The 20,613-nt window shown below is 41.9% G+C and overlaps 1 protein-coding gene and 1 long non-coding RNA gene across 5 annotated transcripts in view; one reads left to right on the top strand and one right to left on the bottom strand.

Annotated features, from left to right (window-relative positions):
• PPFIBP2 (PPFIA binding protein 2) overlaps positions 1-20,613 on the top strand; it is a 206,630-nt gene that overhangs the window by 22,616 nt on the left and 163,401 nt on the right. Inside the window, exon 1 of one of the 4 annotated variants that reach the window (XM_084631948.1) lies at positions 16,339-16,353. The exons of the other annotated variants lie outside the window; for them this stretch is intronic. The gene's annotated coding sequence lies outside the window, so the exon portion shown is untranslated. Of the gene's footprint in view, positions 1-16,338; positions 16,354-20,613 lie in introns of those variants that run through there. 4 annotated transcript variants of the gene reach the window in all.
• Positions 1,139-20,613, bottom strand: part of LOC311522525 — a 53,214-nt gene continuing 33,739 nt past the window's right edge. Inside the window, exon 3 of the long non-coding RNA XR_014712157.1 lies at positions 1,139-1,669. This is a non-coding gene — a long non-coding RNA (uncharacterized lncRNA). The remainder of the gene's footprint in view (positions 1,670-20,613) is intronic.

The following is a 20,613-nucleotide window of genomic DNA, read 5'->3' as shown; positions in this document are numbered from 1 at the left end:
AGCTGCAAAACTTTCAGATACACAGAGCCACCTTCCTGAAATTGTGTGCAGAGTTTCTCACAGCCCTCTGTCGCAGGGACACCAAAATGAGAGCTGCTGTAATGGTGGAGAAGCGAGTGATGATCGCTGTTGTGGAAGCTGGCAACACCAGACTGCTACCGATCAGTCACAAATCAGTTTGGAGTGAGGAAATCCACCCGGGGTTGCAGTGATGGAAGTGTTCAGGGCCATTAATCGCCTCCTGCTACGAAAGACTGTGTCTCTGGGCAATGTCCGTAAAACAGTAGATCGTTTTGCAGCAATGGGATTCCCTAACTGCAGTGGGGCAATAGATGGCACGCATATCCCTATTTTGGCGACAAAGTACATCAACAGAAAGGGCTACTTTTCTATGGTATTGAATGTGCTGGTGGATCACTGGAGTTGTTTCACCGACATGAATGCAGGCTGGTCAGGGAAGAGGCACGATACATGCATCTTTAGGAACACTGGCCTATACAAAAAGCTGCAAGCAAGGACCAGAGGATTACCACTGGGGATGTGGAAATGCTAATGGGAGACCCAGCCTACCCCTTGCTCCCCTACAGCCTTACACCGGCCACCTTGACAGCAGCAAGGAGCAGTTGAACATGCTCAGCAGGTGAAGAATGACTGCTGAATGTGCCTTTGGCTGCTTAAAGGGGTGCTGGTGCTGTTTCCTTGGCAGGTTAGACCTCTGCGAGGAAAATATCCCCATGGTAATTCTTGCTTCCTGTGCACTTCATAATATGTGTGAAGCCAAGAGGGAGAAGTTTCCCCTGGCGAGAGAAGTGGGAAGCGTTGATGTGGATCGGTTGCTTGATACCAGCACTGTAAGAGGGGCTCAACAGGGAACTATTCGGATCAGGGAGGCTTTGAAGGAGCATTTTAACAATGAGCCACAGTTGCTGTAATGTGTTGAGCCAGGCATTGGTGGTTTTTGTTTTTGTTTTGTTTTGTTTTGGACCACCGTATGAACTTTGTAGTGATTATGCGTGCGCTAATATAACCATTCAAATGCGCCTATTTGTACTGTCTCTGAATTTTAGCAGCAATCGCCATACGTTGGAGACTAAAAGATTCATTCACTTTCCATAAGTATGTTTTTATTCCACACCCATGCAAACATATCTATGTCATGGTAACGTAAACATCGTATCTACAGGGAAAAGTATCTTCAAAGGGGAAGGAAGAGTAAAATCCCAGGCACATTTGCCAGTGAGGCTCTCACAGCTGGGTGTATGTCCTGCTCTGATTGTGCAAAATCTCCTCTGGAGTGGAGTGCCTGGGGGTACTGCTGTGGTCTAGAAGATATGAGGAATGTGTGTGGGGGGGGGGAAGAATGTGGGGAGATCCTGGAAGGCAGTTCAGTATAGGGGTAGGCGAGTACTGATGTTTTCAGCCTGAAGTTACCACAACATGTCTGTTTGCTTCTTGAGCAGTGTTATTTTTTCGCCCATTTACTATCCTGAGTAGCCATCTGCAATTTTGCATTGATTGCCTCTCTCCGTCCTCTCTGCTCACAATCCAAAGCACCAGAAGGTTTGCAGCACATCCTGAAACATGTATTCCTTAATCCTCTTTGTTCTTATCTGACGGAGCTGCTCCATTGGTGTGCAGGAGGAGACCCTCAAGGGTGCATCTGCACCTCCTAAAGAAACAACAGACAGAGGTCCTATTGTCAGTGATCCAAACAAGTTACAAGCGCAACTTTCTCACTTTCCCTTGGTAGCCATATAGAGCATGATGATAGCCCCATCCATGGTGAGTTTGGCCTGGGGGAAGGGGCAAGTTGGGACAAGATGGGGAGAGCACTGGAGTATCAGTTCAAGAGCATAGGGCTGCTGTTCTGAATACTGACACCGTTTTCCATAGATGGGGGGTGATTGCAGCTGATATCTCACTCTTGAGGGTAACTGAGGCTGCAAGGGTCAGCTCCTGAATGCATGTGGCCGGGGACCAGGTCCATATGCTGCTAGCCTTTGTGCTGCTGTGGTGCCTGCTGAAGTAATTGCTGAGTGGTGCGGCAAAGTTTCCTACAACAAGGGAAGAAACAAGGCAGCCCTCCCAAGAAACCTTTGGCAGAGAATTGCAGATTACCTCCAGGAAAGTTTCCGAGAGATCTCTTATGGAGGATTCACTGAATATTCCAATGTGCATAAACTTCTCTGCAGGGCCCCATCTGCGTAGCTGTCCAGGGGAATGAGAAGCAGATCCAAACTGTGCCTGTGTTGGTTATTTCAGTACCTCTTCTAGCCTGATTAACAAAGCAGCGCATGACCAGATGTGTCCCTGCACTACTGAAGCAGAATGAGTACTTGCCAGAGGTTCCCTTCCCTGCATTCAGCTTACCAGAGCTGGACTGCTAGGACTGGCTAAACTGCTCCAAAGTAAAAAAAAAGGTCCTAGTTTGCCAAGCCACCAGATCTCCCTATCCCCCATCCTCCTTAGCATCCACTTCCTTGTCCAGCACATAGTCCTTGGGGTTCACTCTGATGGCCACTGACTCCAGCCTCCCCAAAGTGTCCATGGGTCTCTTGGCGGTGGAGGTGGGGTTGCCACCAAGGATGGCATACAGCTCTTTGGAGAAGCAGCATGTCTGCAGCTCTGCACCGGAGCACAGGAGCTAGCAAACAGAGCTGTAAACAGGGGAGTTTGAGTGGGAGTTTGAAAGCGGAGTTTGTCTTGTGGTGCTTGTGTGGGGTTTGGTTTTGCTGTGGGTGGTGGTGTTTTGGTGTGGTTTGTGTTTCCCAGATTAACAGGATTTAGGTGGGAAGGCTATGACAGATTCAGAGGTGGCAGTGGGAGTGACCCATGTAGCAGATGACACAATGAAGATGACTGGATGTGGAAGCTGTGGTATGTACATGATCCTGGAGGGGGCACCTGGTAAGAGTTTTGTCTGCATGAAATGCCGTCTGATAGAGCTGATGGAGGAAAAGATCAGAGGTTTGGAGATGCAGGTGGAAAGTCTGGTAGAGTTTAGGAAGGGGTTTGAGCAGATTATGGAGCAAAGACATGAGGTATCTGAAGGGAAAAGCTCAGACTTGCAGATGGAAGCAGGACTAGGGAATTCTGAGGGGAGACTGGGTGAGGAAAGTGGTCAGTGGAAGCATGTGACTAAAAGAACTAGGCAGAGGAAAAGACGGGCTAGTGAAGGAGAAATAGAGCTTCAGAATAGGTTTGCAGAGTTGGAAAATGAAGAAGGGGCTCAGCAGGTAGTCACTGAAGGTGACAGGGCAAGGAAGAAGAGAAGAGCGGTTAGTCCTATAGGAAAAGGGGAAGAGTTAATGGAGATTACACCAAATATGAGCCCCAGGAGGATACAGGATGGGTTAAAAAGGATTACAAGGGAGAATGGGAATGGAAAAAACTTGCAGCCAGAGGGAACAGGGGATAGACTGGAGAATAGCACCGTCACTAGGAAAAGGCAGGTCTATGTGATTGGGGACTCTTTATTGAGAAGAATAGATAGGCCTGTAACCAGAGCTGATCCAGAAAATAGGAGGGTGTGCTGTCTTCCAGGTGCTAAGATACGGGATGTAGACCTGAGGTTAAAAAGGATTCTAAAGGGAGCGGGAAAGAATCCCCTAATTATCCTTCATGTGGGAACAAATGATACGGCTAGATTCTCACTGGAAAGTATTAAGGGAGACTATGTTAGGCTGGGGAGGACGCTTAAGGAAATTGAGGCTCAGGTGATCTTTAGTGGGATTCTGCCTGTTCCTAGAGAAGGGCAACAAAGGTGTGACAAGATTATGACTATCAATAGATGGCTTAGGCAGTGGTGCTATAAGGAGGGCTTTGGGATGTATGGCCATTGGGAGGCATTCATGGATAGAGGACAGTTCTCTCGGGATGGACTTCATCTGAGTAGGGAAGGAAATAGACTTCTAGGATGGAGGCTGGCACAACTGATTAAGAGAGCTTTAAACTAGGAATTTGGGGGAGATGGTTGGGAGATGTCCAGGTAATCTCCACGCCAGAATTTAGCATAGAGTGGAAAGAAAATGAAGTAAGAGTGGATACAGCTGTAGGTAGGAGGAAGGGCAGTGTAGATACAAGTCTAATAGGTTATACTGGTAGTAAAATAACCGTGCCTAATAGGGTACAGAATGTGAGTGAGGCCAAACAGCAAAAATTAAGATGTTTGTACACTAATGCAAGGAGCCTAGGTAACAAAATGGAGGAACTAGAGTTACTGGTGCAGGAAGTGAAACCAGATATTATAGGTATAACAGAGACCTGGTGGAATAGTAGTCATGACTGGGCTACAGGTATTGAAGGGTATGTGCTGTTTAGGAAAGACCGAAAAAAAGGTAAAGGTGGTGGAGTAGCACTGTATATCAATGATGAGATAGAATGTAAAGAAATAAGAAGCGATGAAATGGATATGACTGAGTCTGTCTGGGCAATAATTAAATTGGGGAAGAAAACTATTAGAGCCTCCCCTGGGATAGTGCTTGGGGTGTGCTATAGACCGCCGGGATCTAATTTGGATATGGATAGAGCCCTTTTTAATGTTTTTAATAAAGTAAATACTAATGGAAACTGTGTGATCATGGGAGACTTTAACTTCCCAGATATAGACTGGAGGATGAGTGCTAGTAATAATAATAGGGCTCAGATTTTCCTAGATGCGATAGCTGATGGATTCCTTCAACAAGTAGTTGCTGAACCGACTAGAGGGGATGCCATTTTAGATTTGGTCTTGGCGAGTAATGAGGATCTCATAGAGGAAATGGTTGTAGGGGATAATCTTGGCTCAAGTGATCATGAGCTAATTCAGTTCAAACTGAATGGAAGGATTAACAAAAATAAATCTGCAACTAGGGTTTTTGATTTCAAAAGGGCTGACTTTCAAAAATTAAGGAAATTAGTTAGGGAAGTGGATTGGACTGAAGAATTTATGGGTTTAAAGGTAGAGGAGGCCTGGGATTATTTTAAATTAAAGCTGCAGAAGCTATCGGAAGCCTGCATCCCAAGAAAGGGGAAAAAATTCATAGGCAGGAGTTGTAGACCAAGCTGGATGAGCAAGCATCTTAGAGAGGTAATTAAGAAAAAGCAGAAAGCATATAGGGAGTGGAAGAAGGGAGGGATCAGTAAGGAAAGCTACCTTATTGAGGTCAGAATATGTAGGGATAAAGTGAAACAGGCTAAAAGTCAAGTAGAGTTGGACCTTGCAAAGGGAATTAAAACCAATAGTAAAAGGTTCTATAGTCATATAAATAGGAAGAAAACAAAGAAAGAAGAAGTGGGACCGCTAAAAACTGAGGATGGAGTGGAGGTCAAGGATAATCTAGGCATGGCCCAATATCTAAACAAATACTTTGCCTCAGTCTTTAATAAGACTAAAGAGGATCTTAGGGATAATGGTAGCATGATAAATGGGAATGAGGATATGGAGGTAGACATCACCATATCTGAGGTAGAAGCGAAACTCAAACAGCTTAATGGGGCTAAATCGGGGGGCCCAGATAATCTTCATCCAAGAATATTAAAAGAATTGGCACAAGAAATTGCAAGCCCATTAGCAAGAATTTTTAATGAATCTGTAAATTCAGGGGTTGTACCATATGATTGGAGAATTGCTAACATAGTTCCTATTTTTAAGAAAGGGAAAAAAAGTGATCCAAGTAATTATAGGCCTGTTAGTTTGACATCTGTAGTATGCAAGGTCTTGGAAAAAATTTTGAAGGAGAAGGTAGTTAAGGACATTGAAGTCAATGGTAAATGGGACAAAATACAACATGGTTTTACAAAAGGTAGATCGTGCCAAACCAACCTGATTTCCTTCTTTGAGAGAGTAACAGATTTTTTAGATAAAGGAAACGCAGTGGATCTAATTTATTTAGATTTTAGTAAGGCGTTTGATACTGTGCCACATGGGGAATTATTAGTTAAATTGGATAAGATGGGCATCAATAGGAAAATTGAAAGGTGGATAGGGAATTGGTTAAAGGGGAGACTACAACGGGTTCTACTGAAAGGTGAACTGTCAAGTTGGAGGGAGGTTACCAGTGGAGTTCCTCAAGGATCAGTTTTGGGACCAATCTTATTTAATCTTTTTATTACTGACCTGGGCACAAAAAGTGGGAGTGTGCTAATAAAGTTTGCAGATGATACAAAGCTGGGAGGTATTGCTAATTTAGAGAAGGACAGGGATACCCTACAGGAGGATCTGGATGACCTTGTAAACTGGAGTAATAGGAATAGGATGAAATTTAATAGTGAGAAGTGTAAGGTCATGCATTTAGGGATTAATAACAAGAATTTTAGTTATAAGCTAGGGACGCATCAACTAGAAGTAACGGAGGAGGAAAAGGACCTTGGAGTATTGGTTGATCATAGGTTGACTATGAGCTGCCAATGTGATATGGCTGTGAAAAAAGCTAATGTCGTCTTGGGATGCATCAGGAGAGGTATTTCCAGTAGGGATAAGGAGGTTTTAGTACCGTTATATAAGGCACTGGTGAGACCTCACCTGGAATACTGTGTGCAGTTCTGGTCTCCCATGTTTAAGAAGGATGAATTCAAACTGGAACAGGTACAGAGAAGGGCTACTAGGATGATCCGAGGAATGGAAAATTTGTCTTATGAAAGGAGACTCAGGGAGCTTGGCTTGTTTAGCCTAACTAAAAGAAGGTTGAGGGGAGATATGATTGCTCTCTATAAATATATCAGAGGGATAAATACCAGAGAGGGAGAGGAATTATTTAAACTCAATACCAATGTGGACACAAGAACAAATGGATATAAACTGGCCACTAGGAAATTTAGATTAGAAATTAGACGAAGGTTTCTAACCATCAGAGGAGTGAAGTTTTGGAATAGCCTTCCGAGGGAAGTAGTGGGGGCAAAAGATCTATCTTGCTTTAAGATTAAACTCGATAAGTTTATGGAGGAGATGGTATGATGGGATAACATGGTTTTGGTAATTAAATATTCATGGTAAATAGGCCCAATGGCCTGTGATGGGTTTTTAGATGGGGTAAGATCCAAGTTACCCGGGAAAGAATTTTCTGTAGTATCTGGCTGATGAATCTTGCCCATATGCTCAGGGTTTAGCTGATCGCCATATTTGGGGTCGGGAAGGAATTTTCCTCCAGGGCAGATTGGAAGGCCCTGGAGGTTTTTCGCCTTCCTCTGTAGCATGGGGCACGGGTCACTTGCTGGAGGATTCTCTGCTCCTTGAGGTCTTCAAACTACAATTTGAGGACTTCAATAGCACAGATATAGGTGTGAGGTCTTTTTTAGGAGTGGTGGGTGAAATTCTGTGGCCTGCATTGTGCAGGAGGTCAGACTAGATGATCATAATGGTCCCTTCTGACCTAAATATCTATGAATCTATGAATCTATGAAACTATTTGCCTCCCTTGCTTTCTGGTACACTTGCCTCCGCCCCTTGATTTTTTGCATGGCACCACTGCATGTCCCTATCCTAGCTCTTCTCCACCATTACTCAAGCAATTTGGCCATGGATATCAAAGTTCCTGCGGCTGGAACAGAGCTGTTCCTGCACAGCCTCCTGTCCCCGCAGTCTCAGGAGATCCATCACCTCCAGTGTACTCCATGAAGGAGTGCATTTGCTAGAAAGCCAGCATGGTCAGCTGGGAAGATGTGATGTGAACTGTCTACGCGGCGCAAACAGAGCAATTTCAAAACTTTCCGGGGCTTTAGAAGGGGAGGGGCACATGCCTCTGAACCTGGCTGTAGGGCAGCAGAGTTCATAGGTCTTGGAACTAGGGGTGTTGCTGCACTCCCTGGCTTGAAGTAGTTTCAAGGTTTACAGTTTGGCTAAATGGCTCTCAGCACTCCCACTATAAAAATGTTTCCAGCATCCCTGGCGGAGTTCAAACCAGTGACCAGAGCTGTCATGGTGGGCATTGTGGGAGACCTCCTGGAGGCCACTTAGGGTGATGTAAGCAATGCAGTGTCTACACTGACATTGTATCGCTCTGACTATGTTGCTGTAAGTGCAATGCCTCTCATCAAGGTGATTTTTATTAGGTCGGTGTAGCAGGCGAGTAACAGTGGCTCATGGAACATTGTAATATTGTAATTGTAACATTGGAACACCTCCATAGTTAGGTTGACATAAGCTGCCTTACATCAACTTAACTCTGTAGTGTAGACTGGCTTTGTCTAAAAATAAAACTTGTACCAACTTAATTTAATTTAGAAACTGATTTTATTTAAGCAAGTGCACCCCCATTGCATGGACAGTTGAGGAGTGCCTGTATCAATTAAGCTTAAATGTATTCTGATTGAGCAAATCAGTCAGCTTTCATCTGTAATCAAGGCTTAAACCTGACCTTCAAATCTGAAACAGTTTAAACTCCTTGAAATTCTCCTTTTAAGATCATCTGCAACAAGTGACCAGTATGTCTTAAGTGTTTTCAGTGAAATAGATAGTTATGAAGCAAAGACTCCCAGCTTTGATTTTTTTGTAAGCGCAATATGTCCAAATTGTGCTAGACATGTTTGGGACTTTGCTACTGTGCACTGGAGCAGATTGACAATAACTGAACTTGAATCTGTAGACAAGGATCAATACTGAAAACCTCTGCTTATCAATAATAAAACAAAATGCTCCATCTACAGAAGACATCATTCAGGAATCTAATGTAATATTGAGTCCAGTGATTTTAATAATGCCCTCCTGATTCCAGATTGAATCTGTTTTTAGTCCAAGTAAGGATTCGCCATAGGATCTTGCTGTTTCTGGAAAGATGCTTGCTGTATATCTGAAATTCTTCTCTTCCGTGTTCACAGATGTATCTTCAGGAAACTTTCATAATAGCTAGCTACTGAGGCTTAAAGTTACAAATCTTAACACAAAACCACTCCATATTGTCAGCTCCAATCAACATGACTTCTGTGTGTGTTCCCAGGAGCAGGGGGCATCATTTTTAAATAAGACTGATTATGTATCCAGTTACTTATAAATGGCTTCACAAAGCACTTCAAGGAGAAAAAATTTAATTAAAACATTAAACCTTTATAAAGTCAAAAAGATATCTTAGTATTCATTTTTAAAATATAATATTTATTTAAAGCCAGCTTTAACTCAGCCCATTAACTCATGTGAAAACTATAATTGCCTTAACTTTACTAGGACTTTAACTCAAGTTAAGAACACACCTTTTTTGTTTTGTGTTTGTTTCGAAGACAGTCCCAAGAAGCTTAGGCCATGTCTACACTACCAGCACTATGCCGCTGTAACTATGCCGCTGGAACCCCCAGCGTAGTCGCTTCCTGCAGTGCTGGGAGGGGTTTTTCTATCACTGTAGGAACTCCAGCTCCCTGAGCGAGGATAGCTGGGTCAACAGAAGCATTCTAGCTGCCTCTGTACTGGGGTTAGGTCTGCATAGCTCCAGCACTCAAGGGAGTAGATTTTTCACCTCCCTGAGTACCCTCGCTGTGTTGACCTAAGTTTTCATTGTAGATCAGGTCTGAGTCATTGTCTGTTTTAGGACTTCATTCTTCTCTGTGGCCTGAGCCCCCTCTGCTTTTTACCTGGCTGAAAATCCCTGTCAGCATGAACTAGCTCTTTTGGGCTTGGGTATTAAACTTTTCTGAGCAGCTTCTCTGAAACATAGAAGAATCTGACAGTTTCCATTATACCTCACTGTCCACTGGAGCTAGTTTCTGCGCTAGTCCCCATCCAGATAAAGAGTTCATAACTAAGGCTACATTTTAGTCATAGGTATTTTTAGTAAAAGTAACTGACAGTAAACAAAAATTCACAGTCCGTGACCTGGGCATGACTTTTACTATATACCCTAGACTAAAGCGTGGGCGGGGGAGATTAGCAGGGCTGGGGAATGCTCCCTACCTGGTTCCTGAGCTCCACGTTCTGCCTCCACTCCGCCCCAAGTCCTGGTTCTGCAGCTGCCATTAGCTTGGAACCGCAGCCAATGGGAGCTGCAGGGATGGTGCCTGTGGGCAGAGGCAGCAGGTGGAGCTAGGAGCTGTGAAACGGGAGTTCCTGTCGCCCTTCCGGGGAATCTGCTCTAGGTAAGCACCGCCCTGCTGCTGGTGCGACTGGCCCAGGGGCTGCCTGAGCTCCTCAGGCGGCCCCAGGCCAGGCATGCCAGCCACTGCAGAAGTCACCGAGGTCACGGAATCCATGACTTATGTGACCTCTGGCAAACACTGAGCCTTATTCATGACTTCTTAGTGACCTCCCAGATGCATTTATTTTATGGGGTTCTTTGATTCAGGTTCTCTCTGTGTTAATGTTATTGTGATGGGGGGGGGGGTCTCACCACTATGGCGCCTCCTGCTGGCTGCCATAGGAATTAGCTCTTCTTGCCAGCGCCCCCCCTTCTGGTGGTGCCTCGCCGCCATCGCTTTCTTTCCAGGACCTGCGCCACTCCCAGGACTGTGGGGTCCTCTTCGGCAACGCTGCCCTGCGGCTGTGCCACACTCTGTGTTTTCCTCCCGGCTCCGGGCAACCTGCAATCTCCGTCCAGCCATTATCTCAGTGGCAATTACGGTCCTCTGTCCTGGGGCCACTTCCCATGTGACTCCAGCACCCTTTCCTGCCCTTACCTCATGGCCTCAGCCTGCAGACCCTAGCAGCCTGCCAGGAGCTTTCTCTAGCTTCCCCAGTACCTGCTTGCAGCACTGAATTGTCCCAGGTGCTGGGGCTCCTTCCTCCTACTAGAAGCCTGTTCTTCTCCCCTCATGCACCAGTAAGCTACTGCTCTGCTCTGCAGCCCTTCTTATATGAGCTTGTCGGGCCATATTGGCTGCTCCTCTCAGCTCCTTTCTAATTGGCTGCCTCTGGCGCAGACTCCTTAGGGCTGCTTTTAACTCCATTTCTGCCAGTGAGGGGCAGCTGCCTCATTACAGTTATACATGGAGAGTTTCCTGTCAATTCATATAATGCACTTCATTAGAACATTTGCTATTAAGGATGTACAATTTTGTGCGTGCTGTATGTGTAGTATTGATAACAGAGGTCAGCACAAACTCAAGTTCTCAGTTTGGAGTGCATTTTCTTCCATAAACATGTGCACAGAGAGTAACTTGTGGAAAGAATGTGCATGCATCAAGGGAGAATAGATGGCTGTGTTTCAGTTTAGAGCTGTGGTTTTGTTTTTGAATCTTGAACCCTTCTGTGTGATAAAATGACAAAACATTTGCTCAGTCGGTGACTGCATTCCTAAAGCTGTTCTCTATTTGTGTTCCATGTGATGTCATATCTCACTAGTTACTAAATTCTAATCTTGCTATATTTTCTTTTCATGTTGTAGAACAGGGAGATGAGTCACAAATCAGTTCGCTGCACCCTGTAATCTGGCAGGGCATTGTATAATTTCTAGCCATGTAGTTTCTTGCAGTAGCGAATAACCTGGAAAATCTGAACAACTCATCCTGTTTCATTGTACAAGAAAAAAAATTACTTCATATGGTGCATTGGTGTCGTCATGACATTAAAAGATCCACTGTCAAATACAATTGGGAAATCATAACAAAGTGAGATGCATTTTTTTATTTTGGAGTAATGCAGACCTTAATATAGCAACTCCAATAAGGGCTGAGGCTTCAAGTTCCACAATTGGTGGTAAAAATGAGCTCTGACACAAGTACTGAAGTGCAATCTCTTTATCGTGAAAGTAACTTACAAATGTAGAATTATGTTTTTAAAAAAAAACTGCATTCAAAAATAAAACAGTGTAATAGTTTAGAGCCTACAAGTCCACTCAGTCCTACTTCTTGGTCAGCCAATCACTCAGGCAAACAAGGTTGATTACAATTTGCTGGTGATAATGCTTGCTTGTTTACAATGTCACCTGACAGGCAGAACAGTAAACATCCAAAAATATTTAACATAAATGGTATCCTATTTTTTAACAGCATGATAATCGCAATTTAATTTTTTTAATCGCTTGAAAACCCTAAAATTGAGCCTTCAAAAGCTATCTTATCTTTAAGGCAGAAGTATCTGATTCACCAGTGCACTTAAGCACTTGCTTTGCTTTCTTTGACTTTAATGTGGGTGCTTACATACTTTGCTGAATTCAGTCATAACATGGTAATACCTTTTAAGAATACATTCTAATTCTAAGCTCTACTAAAATACAAGAAAACAAAAATAGGAACACAGGAATTATCATACTGGATCAGACCAGGATTCTATATAGTCCAATAGCCTGTTCCCCGTAGTAGCGAGAGCCAACTGCTTCAGGCAGTTATGGCCCCAAAAGAGAGCTTCTTCCTGACCCCCAATAGTTAAAGGTTGGTTTATGCCCTGAAGCAAAATTGTTGGTTTGTTTTAAATATTTACTTTTGTAACTCTGGATCTTCTTGTTAACTGTCTAAATGTCCAATTTCTCTCAAATCCTACTAAACTTTTGCTCTTAGTGATATCTTGTGGAAATGAGTTCCACAGGTGGAATGTGTAGAAAGTGTTTCTTTGTACCAGTTTTAAATTTGCTACCTTTCAGTTTATTTCAGTGTCTTCTTTGTATCATGACATAGTGTTGACAACTCTCATGATTTTATCAACTTGCACAATATTTGGTATTTGCCTGGAAGTCAAGTGCATACCTGAGAATTTCAACTAGCTTTCTTTCTGTGTTTTTGTAGATCCTTAGATATTTGCCTTTTTTTTTTTTTTTTTTTTTAGGAAAAGACACTAAGCAACTTTTTCCATATGAAAGACAACAAAAATAAAATAGGGGATGGAAAGCATCATTTATAATTGCATTTGACTGTTATAGCTAGGTTAACTTATTCATGGAATCCGAAAGGTTAGAGCTGGAAAAGAGATATTAGAGATCATCCAGTTTGAACTATATCCCTGTAGATGTGTGTGACCTGTTCCCTTAGACAGGCTCTTTCTGCTAAAATCATAACCAGATTTCTAGTGTGTTGTCCTGCTTAAATCCAAAGCAGTGTCTTGTATCATTGTTTGTCTTGGCATTTCAAGCAATACAGTATGTGGCAGTTTTCTAATTAGAAAGGTTTTTGAAATGAAAATGTTTTTTGACAGTGTTAGTGATACTTAGCTATAAAGTTCTCAGAGCATTGTTACTCCACACAATGCAATAATGCATAATTAATGCATACTTGGTGGGAGGATTTGCAAGATCAGTCAGAAGTTACAAGTTTTCTTTTATTAATGGGGAACAGTCTTATCTCTCTTATCCATGTAATTTTGACAACATATCGGATAGGTACTTATTTATCCAATTCTTGAATGCTGCTGAGCTGAACAAAACCAATTTGTGTAGCTGTTAGTGAAGACCAGTAATAAGCAGCAAAATAAATATTTAAGTTTTCACAAAAACAGAGCTCTGTGGAGTTTAAAACTAGGCTGAAGGACCAAGAGTTTTCCATAGACAAAGCAGCTTTGAGAGCAGAGCTGGAGAAATTTCATTCTGACACATGCCATTACATCCACATAGGGTCTTATATTTAGAGATGAGATTTAACATAAACATGAATCAGGAAATTCAGTTAAGGTACCAATAGCCACTGAGTCTTAATATTCATGTGTCCTGTGGAAGAGTTACTGCATGGGATTTCTGTCTAAATTGTGTGAATATCAGCCAGAGCATTGTGTTGACATAATTTTTATATTTAAAATATTTTTAAAGAGATTGCACTTTCCAGTAAACAATCTCAGATTCAAATTAACAAGTTGAGTGTGTTTATTTGTAAGAGCATAAAGTCAAATGTCTGTTTTGAATATGTAATTATTGTAATTCATTATGCATATCACCATTCTGTATGTTAAACAGTTAGTTGCTTGTAACTACAGGGAAGCTCTAACTTGTGCCAGCAGTAAGAGCCCCTTTTGTGCCATCCCAGGATCTTCCATACTTGGGGAAATAGCCCAACTAGGCTAGTTTTATATTCCCTTTGCAACACAATAGTATTGCGCTCAGGCTGAGGATCTGACTCTGTGTTCTTTACAAATGCACTCAGAGTATAGTGGTAGATGGACTTTAAAGAGGTGCTACCAGTTTTTAAAGCCATTAACAGTGTTGGCCTTGAGTTCATTTGAGATTTCCTGACTTCCCACCATTGCACCAGAAAGCAATTACATTTTTGCCTGTACTGGCCCTGCAACACGGAATTTCAGAAATAACTTGTCATTTCATCCCCACCCTACATTATAAAAAAAAGTGGCGTAAGTAACTAATGTTGTCACTGTATTTATCATCTTTCCCTTCAGTCCTTCTATATAACTGAACATGTCTAATTTTTTTTTAAAATGCTTTCAATGAGTTGTATTTGAAGAGGATGGTATTTTAGTGTTGTTAAACTGCATTTATTTTGTTCTATTGCATGGCAACACAATGTTCTGGAGATAGGGGGGTTAGAGGGTGCTACATAAGTAATATTACTTATGCTGGCAGCAGCTCCAGCTATCATCAGAAATGCATCTATTCCCAGCAGCTGTGGATAGTTATTTAGGGCTAGAACCTATATAACTTAATTAGGCAAGTATGTCAAGTTTTAAAAGGCCAGGATCAAAATGAACATGAGAGCTTTGTCAGAAGGCATTACACCAGAACTGCTGGACCAGAGTCTGTAGGGTGCGTAGATATAGGTGAAGTGTATGTATAGGGAGGAAGCATGAAGAAAAAGGGAGAACCTTAAAGGAAGGGAGGAAAAGCTGACGAGCCCTTAAGGTTTCAGAAGTCTGCATGCAATTGAACAAAGTGCATAAACTTTTCAGGGTTTAATCAAGCAATTTGATGTTTGCTTGTATCGTGAAGTAATAATAAGATGATAGAAGTACAATGCCCAGCATTTTGAATCTTTAAAGAACTTAAAATATGATTTTACAACATGCCTGCAAGGTATAGGTATTATTATTATTATAATATACATTTTATAAATGGGGAAGAGGGTTAAGTGTCTTGCCCAAGGCCAGCTAGGAAATCAGTGTAAGAGCTAGGGCAGGGGTGGGCAAACTGTGACCCGGGGGCCACATCTGGCCCTTCAGACATTTTAATCCAGCCCTCTAGATCCTGTCGGGGAGTGGGGTTCGGGGCTTGCCCAATTCCACGTGTGCCGTGGCTCCGCGTGGCTCCCGGAAGCAGCAAAATATACCCAGCAAAATATACCCCAGCAGCCAGGGGGCTCCGCACACTGCCCCTGCCCCAAGCGCCACCCCCGCAGCTCCCATTGGCTGGCAACCGTGGCCAATGGGATCTGCAGGTGCAGCGCCTGCGGATGGCGCAGTGCACAGAAATGCCTGGCCACGCCTCTGTGTAGGAGCCGGAGGGGGGACATGCTGCTGCCTCCGGGAGCTGCTTGAGGTAAGCGCCACCCGGAACCTGCACCCCTGACTCCCTCCAGCGCCCTGCCCCCCTGCCCCAGCCCTGATCCCTCTCTCGTCCTCCGAACCCCTCCATCCCACCCCCTTGCCCCAGCCCAGAGTCCCCTCCTGCACTCTGAACTCCACAATTCTGGTCCCACCCAGAGCCCTCACCCCCTCCTGCACCCCAACCCCCAATTTCATGAGCATTCGTGGCCTGCCATACAATTTTCATACCTACATGTGGCCTTCGAGCCAAAAAATTTTCCCTCCCCGAGCTAGGGCTAGAAATCAAGATTTCCTAAGCTTAAACCACATCTGTGTTAATAGCTAACAGCATTAGCAACTTGATTATCATGAGTAGGTTTGAGAGTTAACATCTGGTTCACGAAAAGGAGAGTTGAGGCAGTTTCCATCTCTGACTGGCTGCAGATTCAAGACAGCCACATAGTTGTTAAAAATTTGATTCAGGCTTTTCACAGTCATGAAAAAAAATTGATTTTAAAAAAATAAATAAAACATTCAGGATTATATTTTGTGGAGAACAGGAAAGTCTGGGGACTTTCTACATTGGTGGGTTTCTGTAGGGGAACCCGGGTAAGCAATAAGCAGTTTGAAAGGGGAAGTTGTCCCCTAAGTACAACAGTTTAGTTGGAGTCTGTTTTCACCTATTTGAAATTAGAGGCACTGTCCCAGGTAAAAATCCTCTTCCTCATCTTCAAAAGTGGTTTGAAATGCAAATCATGTATTAGGATTTGAACAGTATAACTGACTGAGCAAAGGAAGCAGGATGTATTAAGACCAGTTTGTTCTTAACTTCCTGGCAGATCCTATTACTTGTATGTGGTTGAACTTGAGTAATTACAATAAATAAGATCACAGCGTTTTTATATGTGGGTTGGGCTCCAGATTATTGTAGGCATGTGTTTTAGGGGTGGTGGTTATATTTGGGGATTGTCATTTGTTTGGTAGTGAGGCTATAACTATTAGCAATGAAAGACTTCACAGATCAGAGGAAAAGGAAAACCTCATGTTAGGGACCTGTAAAGGTGAGTGAGTTGCTTTTGTATTTTCCTGACTAACTGATTTATATACATTTATTTAGATTTGCTTTAACTTAGTATTAGAGGTTAAAATATCTTTTTTCAAACTTGTTAGATATTGAAACAAAGCTATTCCTCCAAATACAGTTTTTCTTCTTACATAGAGATAAGTCCTTTAATTTTTGTTTTGTTCTTGAAGTTTTACATGTACTGTATTGTAAGGCATCTTATGAATTGCACATCTGTTGGTGTCATCTGAGTAGAGAAACTGTCAAACAAGTAAAAATTGCAAAGAGATACCAGCAAATGCGTGTCATGTATCAAGGCCCTGACCCTACTGTGGGATCTGTGCAAGGGTCCCATTGACAAGAATCCGCATTAGCAGATACTTATACAGAATTAGGGCCAAAGACTGTAACTGACAATGTACAGGATCTAGTGAGCTGCTTGAAAACTCTTGCTTAGACTAGACAAACCAGAGAGGCGTGTCTGGGGAAAATGAAACTTGCCTGAAGCTCAAGCAACAGGTTTGGCTAGAAAAAGATGTCAAGCAAGTAGTGTTACATTGTCACTCTGGAACAAATTACACTGTGCTCTACTTTTTTAATATATTATTTATGATATGGCTTTTGGAGGTTTTTTACTTATCTTAACTTTCAGTTGAATAATATATTGTGGCAGGTGTGTACAATGAAGTGGTGGTGAAGAAAAAGTACAAGATGTAGCAAGACCATGTGAAATAATGGCAAACTTTTCAGACAGTTTTCCACCCAAAATTAACTTTTTTGGGAGGGGGGGGAGAGGACAAATCAGAAATTTAGGTTTGGTTTGGTTTTGTTTGTTTTTTTGCAGTGAGATAAATTTTTACTTGACCTAAGGGTCTTGTGTTAATGTCAAAACTTTAATAAGCTGGACCAATATCACATTCACAATGAAAGGTTGACGTTTCTGTCATTTTCATAGCGAATGTTTTTGCCACCTCTAGTCGTAAACACATGCATGTACCCAAACATATATTTTATATTTAGGAAGAGCTCATTTTCTGGCAACTCATGCTAATAATGTGAATTCATCTGGCTGGTTTAAGCATATAGGATGCCATGGCCACAATCTTACACTGCAAATGAGGAGCACATAGTGCAGCTCAGAAGCTGGAGGCTTTAAGGAAACTTTTTTCAATACTACCGCTCTTCCCCCAATCATGGGCCAGCTGTGCACCAGTCCAGGCTCTGGACTGCTCTAATTTACACAAGCTGTCAATGGCCCCAAGGGGCCATAGTACAGCCAGGGATTGCTAGGGAATGTGGACATGCCCTATTCTTCAGCCAAAGGGGAAAGGCATAGGAGCCATTAAGACATCTCTGTGCCACAGGAGGATCCTCCTACACTGGTGAGATTCTTCTGTGACCCAGTATGCCAGCATGAGGGTCACTGCAGTGGCAGAGTGATGCAGAGCAGCCCAATTGTAGCTGTGAATCAGGATCAATATCTCCGTCAAGCAAAAAACTTTTCCTGAATCTAATAATTATACCAGCAAATAGCACATTAAAAGATGTGGCAACAGGAGACTGGAATCTACCTTAAGCTACTAAAACCAAGAAACTGGATCAGCAGCATTGAAGGAAATTTCTATAAATGATGGGGCACATAGCAGGTTCCAGAATATTTGTATAAATGATAAATCTGTTTGGAAATACCCAAGCTATGTTTAGCTCAATCGATTTATAATGAAGTTTAAATAGGTCTGAGGGGAAGCTGACTTATATTCAACATAGTAATTTAAAAAAAAATCTAAATATTATTTTTCTAAAAGAGAGAGGAAAAAACAAAACATTCAGGTGTTTGGAGTGCCATACTGTAAAACAGATGTTCTTTACCTCCATTACCTCATATAACGTAGAACATGCAGGTTCTCTGATTCCATGTTCCAATTCTTGTTTATCTTGCATGCAATACGAATAAAATAATTTATTTCTACATAATCTTAAATATATTTTACCTTTGTATGATTCAGATGATCCACATTTTTATTAATTGTAGAGCTGTGAAAGAGCCAGAATTTATGTTCGTTGGGGAATTATTTTGAAATTTGTTTTTCATTCTTAGTTGGAACGAACGAAGACACACACACAAATTTGAAAATTTCCCATGAAATGAAATTTCTGGGGTGAAAAATTGGTTTAGGTCCATCAAAATGTTCAGTTTTGATAAATTTGAACTTTTTGTTCTAATTTTTACTATTTTATAATAGAAAATAAACTTTTGAAACTTTTTTTCAAAATTAAAAATTGAAGTGTGACATTCAGATAATGTTGACCTTATCAAAACCCCTTGTTTCAATTTTTTTCTAAATGAAATTTCACCAAAATTGATACAGGACAGGACAAGAAGCAATGGTCTTAAATTGCAGCAAGGGAGCTTTAGGTTGGACATTAGGAAAAACTTCCTAATTGTAAGGGCAGTTAAGAACTGGAATAAATTGCATAGGGAGGTTGTGGAATCTCCATCATTGGAGGTTTTTAAGAGCAGGTTAGACAAACACCTGTTAGGGATGGGCTAAAATAGATGATACTTACTCCTGCCTTGAGTGCAGGAGACTGAACTAGAAGATCTTTTGAGGTTCCTTCCAGTCTTATGATTCTATCCTCTGATTCCTGTAGAAAGCTTTAATTTTAATGAAATGGCATTTGCAGATGGAAATCAGTTCCACTGGAAAACTTTTGACCAGCTTTAACTGCATCAACCTCTTCTTTTAAAAAGAAAGAAAAAAGAAAATGCTGCCAAAATTAACTTAGCATGGGTCAAATAAGCAAATGAACGTAAGAGTCATTCTCCCTCTTTGGGGAATCTTAACCCATTTATCTTTCCAGTTCATTTCTCTCTGGGTCATTTATTGACTTCTGCCATTCAGTCCAGGAGAATGTGATGGGACTTTTCTCAGGTTCTAATTCAGCAAACGCTTTAAACACTTGCTAAATCTCATTCATGAGATTAAGTTCTTTGCTGAATAGAGATGCACTGCTACATAGGGGTCTTAGAGCCCAAGACCATCACATCTTAATTGTGGATCAGTCAGTAGGACTGGCTGATGAACAATAGAAAGCTGGTATTCCCTCTGGGCTTGCTCATGGAGGAGGGAATACATAAGTGATGCCCAGAGGATCTAGCAGTATAAACTGGGTAAATGGGACCCAGCTGAGAAACAATAACTTTAAACTGGGTAAGGTTAGATCTGTGGAAGACACTTTTAGCTGGGAAATAGTCTCCCAAGAAAGTGGGGAAGCCTCATTTTATAAGTGACTTAAAAGAGGGAATTGTCCTTCGTTAGCAGGAAAAGGACTAGATTACCTAATTATAGGTGGTGTTCATCTCCAAATTCCATGATTATCTGAAGCTTGGTATGCTTTTGTGGAGGTTGCTTTTTTGTTTTCTCCATCTCCCACTCCCCTTTCCCCCAGACCCTAAATTCACTTGTCAAGCTTATTCCTAGTAGGGTTGGTGGAAAAACCCAAAATGAAAAATTCTGTGGCTTTTTCATCAAAATTATTTTTCAAGAAAAGTTTGATTAATGCTAATTTCTAGACCTAGAAACTCAATCATCTTTAATACAAAAAAGTGAGGAAGAAAGAACTCTCGAAAGATTCAACTTCTTGTCTCTCAGGTCTGTTGCCAGCAGGAAATCTGACCAGTCAGTTCAGTTTTACACCCTTGATATTTAATTATCAATTTTTTTTGTAGCAAACCACAAATGGAATAACAAATCCAATACAATGCAGATCATGGTAGTCAGACCAGTTGTTTGAAAACAACAAAGAACTGAGAAGGAAATTGAAAGCAAGTAAACCTGTATTAATGATAAAAGGGCCTTTTATAATTTAAGGCATTAAAGCTTATTCTCCCAATAGCTGAGATCATAATTAAAAACCTGTATCATCCCTATGGCAATGGATATAATCACAACTTTGGATGAGGTTTCTCCCATTAGATATTTCAGATGTGAAGCACAAATGGCAATGCAGAATTGCAGTGGGATCACATAGGTATAATGGAACAGGATTTGACTCACTGTTGTTGAATAGTTTTTGGTGCATAGTATCAGATCGAACAGGAAGTAACCTGATCTAGCAACATTTACTCAACATACTGCAGTGTAAACTTGTTAGGGCCAACCTTGGATCCATGCAGTCAAACACTAACCACTTTTGTTGGAGATCTGATGAATATTTACGTGTCAGTGCTTATTTTGAAGAGGGTACTGGCTTTCCT

This window comes from Lepidochelys olivacea (genome assembly GCF_965140295.1).
Source record: "Lepidochelys olivacea isolate rLepOli2 genome assembly, chromosome: 6".
NCBI classification, from domain to species: Eukaryota; Metazoa; Chordata; order Testudines; family Cheloniidae; genus Lepidochelys; species Lepidochelys olivacea.
Note: the sequence above shows the minus strand (reverse complement) of the source record. Positions and strands in the feature narration are given on the sequence as shown.